General features: G+C 42.0%; 1 protein-coding gene across 1 annotated transcript in view; it reads right to left on the reverse strand.

Moving 5' to 3' along the window:
* LOC134342009 (angiotensinogen-like) overlaps positions 1-5,642 on the reverse strand; it is a 33,722-nt gene extending 28,080 nt beyond the window's left edge. Inside the window, exon 1 of the mRNA XM_063039954.1 lies at positions 5,607-5,642. The gene's annotated coding sequence lies outside the window, so the exon portion shown is untranslated. The remainder of the gene's footprint in view (positions 1-5,606) is intronic.
* Between the last annotated feature and the right edge of the window lie 358 nt (positions 5,643-6,000).

The raw sequence follows: 6,000 nt of genomic DNA on the forward strand, positions 1-6,000 counted from the left end.
TCCTGATGCTCCTGTACCTTCTTGCTGATGGTAGTGGGTCAAAGAGATTAAGGGATGGTTGGTAAAGATCAACAACAGTGCTTTGGGACCTTTGTGTCCCGGTAAATGTTAAAAATAAGGGTAACATTGTTCTCGGTGATTCTCTTGGCAGATTTTACTATCCTCTGTAGGGTCTTGCAATCCGATACCTTGCAACTTCCATACCAGACATTTTCGATGGTGCTCCTGTGGAAAGTTGTTGGAATGCAGGTGGGCAGCCTTGCATACTTAGATCTCCTGAGAAAGTGTAGATGCTGCTGTGCCTTCTTCACTAATGAGATGGTGTTGTGGGTCCAGGTTAGATATGTACACACCAAGGAATTTTGTGTTCTTCAGAGCCATTGATGTGCAGTGAAAAGTGTTCGACCTGCGCCTTCCTGAAGTCCACAATCATCTTTTTTGTCTTGTCCACGTTGAGACTCAGGTTGTTGTTCTCGCACCATTTGACAACCCTTGTACCTCCTCTCCATAAACAAACTCATCATTGTCACCGATGATGTAGTATCATCAGTGAAATCAATGATGTGGTTTGACCTATTGTTGCCAACTCAGAGTGACTGGGGTCTTTCTGCCAAGAAGTCCAACATCCATTTATAGAAGAGGGTGTTGAGTCCCATCAAGGACAGCTTGCCCACCAGCCTTTGAGGGCTGATCGTGTTAAACGCTGAACCTAAGTAAATGAGCAATATCCCAGCATATGATGGCATCGTTTTCTAGGTGGGATAGGATGGGGTGGAGGGCCAACTCCATCCTCTTTCCAAAGTTCAAAGTAAATATATTGTAAAGTACATATATGTCACTACAGCTGGCTGGTGGCGTAGTGGCATCAGCGCTGGACTTCGGAGCGAAGGCTCCTGGGTTCAAATCCAGCCGCCTCCCTTGCACACTTTCCATCCGTGCTGGGTTGAGCATTGAGCTAGCAACTTGGCCTCGTAAAAATAAGAAAACCTGCTAAAAGAAACCACCGTCATGATGGCGTCCTGATGACTCCACTCGGAGTTAAGGCTTTCTTCTGTTCTTCTATGTCACTACATACTACTCTGAGATTCATTTTTTCCCATCATTCATAGAAAATCAAAAGAAACACTATAGAATCAATGACAAAATTCACACACGACGGAGACAGACAAACAACCAGTGTGCAAACTGTCCAAATACAAAAAGAAAAGGAAAAAATAATAAATAAATAATTATAATAATAAATAAGAGAATGTGAGTTGTAGAGTCCTTAAAAGTGAGTCCATAGGTTGTGGAATTGGTTCAGTGTTGGAATAATTGAAGTTATCCTCTCTGGTTCGAGAGTCTGATGGTTGAAGGGTAATTAACTATCCCTGAACCTGGTGGTGTGAGACATGAAGCTCCTGTACATCCTTCCTGAAGACAGCAGTGAGAAGAGAGCACGGCCTGGGGTTGTAGGGATCCCTGAAGATGGTTGCTGCATTCCTGCTGTAGCACTCTTTGTAACGTGATCAGAATTGGGAAGGGCTTTACGTGTGATGGACTGGGCTGCATCACTAGTCAAGGGTATTGGTGCTCCCATGCAAGGCCTTGATGCAGTTAGTCAATACACTCTCCACAGTGCATCAATAGAAGTTTGTCAAAATTTTAGACGACAAGCCAAATGTGTGCAAACCTATTAGAAAGTAGAGGTGCTGCCATGTCTTCTTGCCATGGCAGTTGCATGCTGGACCCATGACAGCTCCTCTGAAACGATGACGCTGAGGAATTAAAAATTGCTGACTCTCTGGTAATGCTGTAGGCAGGTGAGCAGAATTGCTCCAAATTCATTCTCACCAATGTCTTACACAACTTCAGCATAACATCCAAACTACTGAATACAAGACATTCTGTAGATGTTGAAAATCTTGAACAACACACAAAAATGCTGGAGGAACTCAGTAAGTCGGGCAGCATTTGTGGACATTTTGGGCTGAGACCCTTCATCAGGACAACTCCTGTACTTTATAAAGACCAATGTGCCAAAAGCTCTTTTATGACCATATCTTCCTATGATGCCACTTTCAAGGAATTATGGATGTATATTTTCAGGTCCTTTCATTTGACTGCGCTCCTCAGAGCACTACCATTCATTGTGTATTTCCCACCCTTGTTTGTCCTGCCAAAATGCAACACCTTGGACTTGTCCGCATTAAATTATATGTCACCTTCAGCCCATTTTCTACGCTGGTACAGATCAGCCTGAAAGCTTTGATAGTCTTCCTCACTGTTCACAACACCCCCAGGTTATCCACTTAGGACAGGGGCAGCAAATTATTTTTATCTTTTACTGCTTTTGTGAGTCTTTGCAATTCCTCTTCAAAGGGCAGTGGAACCTTTGGGTATCTTAGGGCAGAGTTAGATAGTATTTGATAATTAAGAAACAGGGGTCAAATGTGGTGGTGGGGTGGGGAAAGTTACAATTGGCTCAGCTGTGATCTTACTAACCGGTGAAGAAGGTTCAAGGGCCCAGATGACCATCTCCTGCTCCTGTTGTGTCTGTACTTACGAGCTGATACTGGCAGACGGGTGCCAAGCCCATCTGGTGGTGATGAATGTGTTAATCAGACCAAATCCAGTCCAGGCACGCCTGGTAGCTTCTGGGGTCATGTTTGTGCCTGGGTGTCCTTGGAGAGGGAGTATGAGGTTTCTGTTTGGACAGTGGTGCGTTTCTGAGAACAGTGGCCCTCCCCAGGGAATTGAATGATCATAACTGTATTTTAATTTGAAATTGTAAATAGTATTGTAAATTCCTGCTCATTGTGTGTATTTTATGCGTGATTAAACTTTTGTAATTTTGTAAAATAAAAGCAAAGTGAGACTTCAGGACCAGGCAGTTGAAGGTGCACCCACTAGTATTTGGGTTAAGGGGACTGAGAATACATGGGAATGTTTGGAGGCAAGTGCTTAGGGAATTGTTTAGCTGGACGGAATCACATAGAGTATGTAGGAAGGAAAGTTATTAGAAGGCAATGATTTTAAATTTAATGTGTTGCCAGAGAATCAAAGATTATCATATAACCATATAACAATTACAGCACAGAAAGAGGCCATCTTGGCCCTTCTAGTCCAAGCCGAACTCTTACTCTCACCTAGTTCCACCGACCTGCACTCAGCCCATAACCTTCCATTCCTTTCCTGTCCATATAGCTGTCCAATTTAACTTTAAATGACAACATTGAACCTGCTTCAACCACTTCTGCTGGAAGCTCGTTCCACACAGCTACCACTCCCTGAGTAAAGAAGGTCCCTCTCATGTTACCCCTAAACTTTTGCCCTTTAACTCTCAACTCATGTCCTCTTGTTTGAATCTCCCCCATTCTCAATGGAAAAAGCCTATCCACCTCAACTCTATCTATCCCCCTCATAATTTTAAATACCTCTATCAAATCCCCCCTCAACCTTTTACGTTCCAAAGAATGAAGACCCAACTTGTTCAACCTCTCTCTGTAACTTAGGTGATGAAACCCAGGTAACATTCCAGTAAATCTTCTCTGTATTCTCTCTATTTTGTTGACATCTTTCCTATAATTCGGTGACCAAAACTGTACACAATACTCCAAATTTGGCCTCACCAATGCCTTGTACAATTTCAACATTACATCCCAACTCCTATACTCAATGCTCTGATTTATAAAGGCCAGCATACCAAAAGCTTTCTTCACCACCCTATCCACATGAGATTCCACCTTTAAGGAACTATGCACCATTATTCCTAGATCCCTCTGTTCTACAGCATTCTTCAATGCCCTACCATTTACCTTTATGTCCTATTTTGATTAGTTCTACCAAAATGTAGCACCTCACATTTATCAGTGTTAAACTCCATCTGCCATCTTTCAACCCACTCTTCTAACTGGCCTAAATCTCAATGCAAGCTTTGAAAACCTACTTCATTATCTACAACTCCACCTATCTTAGTATCATCTGCATACTTGCTAATCCAATTTAACACCCCATCATCCAGATCATTAACATATATGACAAACAACATTGGACCCAGTACAGATCCCTGAGGGACACCACTAGTCACCGGCCTCCAAACTGACAAACAGTTATCCACCACTACTCTCTGGTGTCTCCCATCCAGCCACTGCTCAATCCATTATACTACTTTTTTTACTTCCACAATAACTTCCCTCAAGGTCCTAGGGAATATCCTGTCAGGACCCGGAGACTTATCCACTTTTATATTCCTTAAAAGTGCCAATACTTCATCTTCATTAATCATCATAGTTTCCATAACTTCCCTACCTGTTTCCCTTAACTTACACAATTCAATATCCTTTTCCTTCATGAATACCGAAGAAAAGAAATTATTCAGAATTTCCCCCATCTCTTTTGGCTCCACACATAGCTGTCCACTCTGATTCTCTAAGGGACCAATTTTATCCCTCACTATCCTTTTGCTATTAATATAACTGTAGAAACCCTTGGGATTTATTTTCACCTTACTTGCCAAAGCAACCTCATATCTTCTTTTAGCTTTTTTTAAGATTCTTTTTACATTCTTTATATTCCTCGAACACCTCATTTACTCCATACTCATGCTCATCCTGTCTTTCAAGATTATCTGGGAAGATTTTTGTTGTTCACAGAATAACATAGCACAGCATGGCTATTCAGCCCATTGTGGCCACACTGACTACTTGGAGAGCTATCCAATTGGCTCAGATACATTACTGATATCTAAAAGACTCTTAGGCACATGGACAAAAGAAACATAGAGGGCTGTGTGGGAGGGGAGGGTTAGATTGATCATGAAGTAGATTAAAAGGTGGGCACAACCTTGTGGGCTGAAGGGCCTGTACTGTTCTGTACTGATCTATGTTCTAGGCTCTAATTCCATTCCTTCCATGTCCTTCACCTTGGCTTTCAAGTGCTCCGTTTTGCAAATTATTGTTTAATTCACCTCCATCATGCTTTCTGACAGTGACTTCAGGATCAGAGCTGCACACTCTGTTTTCTCTGTCACAAACCCATGTCCTCTGGTTCTTGACCCTTCCACCAGTAAAAACAGATAATCTTTATTTGCTTGAATTTCCAGCATCTGCAGAATTCCTGTTGTTAATCTTTATTTACTTCATCAAAACAATTCACTTTGAAATGGCATGTCTTACTTCAGATCAGAGAAGGCTTTTATTAAGTCCCTACAGCTCTTGGAGAGACATCCCACTCCCCTGCATTTTCTCCAAAACTCTACAGACTATTTCACTTCAAAATACTCCCCGTGACCGTGTTAGTTTCTTCGAGGTGCTCCGATTTCCATCCACATTCCAAACAAGAAGAGCAGTCAGGGTTGGGAAGTTGTGGGCATGCTACTTTGGTACTGGAAGTGTGGCGACACTTGCAAGCTGCCCGTAGCACGTTGCAAACGCTGATACCAATGACACATTTCACTGTATGTTTTGATGTACATGTAACAAATAAAGATAATCTTCAAACAAAAACTACCTCCTTAGTATAATCAATGTGCCCTGCTGGAGGCCAGGGGCTCAGCTTACAACAGAACCAACCCCAACTCAGAAGGAATGCATTACAGTTAACTTTGAGCTGAGAAAGTCACTTACCGTTTCTGAGATTTTGACTTGTTTATTTTGGCTATTCTGTGCATATCTCTTATAAAGTGATCTTTCTCCCTGCCTAGTAAATTATTGACTAGTCAGCTGTCCATGTGTATGCGACTGGTGGAATAAAGGGTATTTCTCTGAAAGGGTCAATAGAAGTTTCATCTGATCTTAAATGCCATATTATTTAACCCTATCAGAGAAGTTCCCTTTATTTCATCCTTCACCTCACCTGCCTTCTTGGTTTCTCTCTTTCCCCAATTATAATGAAGTTTAGAAGGAGCTTAGAAATTCTAATGAGCTTAGGAAAATAGAGGGCTTATGCGCTAGGGAAATTCTAGGCAGTTTCTAGAGTAGGTTAGGTGGTCGGCACAACATGTGCTTGTAATGTGCTGTA

The sequence above is a fragment of the Mobula hypostoma genome, chromosome 2, assembly GCF_963921235.1.
Source record: "Mobula hypostoma chromosome 2, sMobHyp1.1, whole genome shotgun sequence".
In the NCBI taxonomy this organism is placed as follows: Eukaryota; Metazoa; Chordata; class Chondrichthyes; order Myliobatiformes; family Myliobatidae; genus Mobula; species Mobula hypostoma.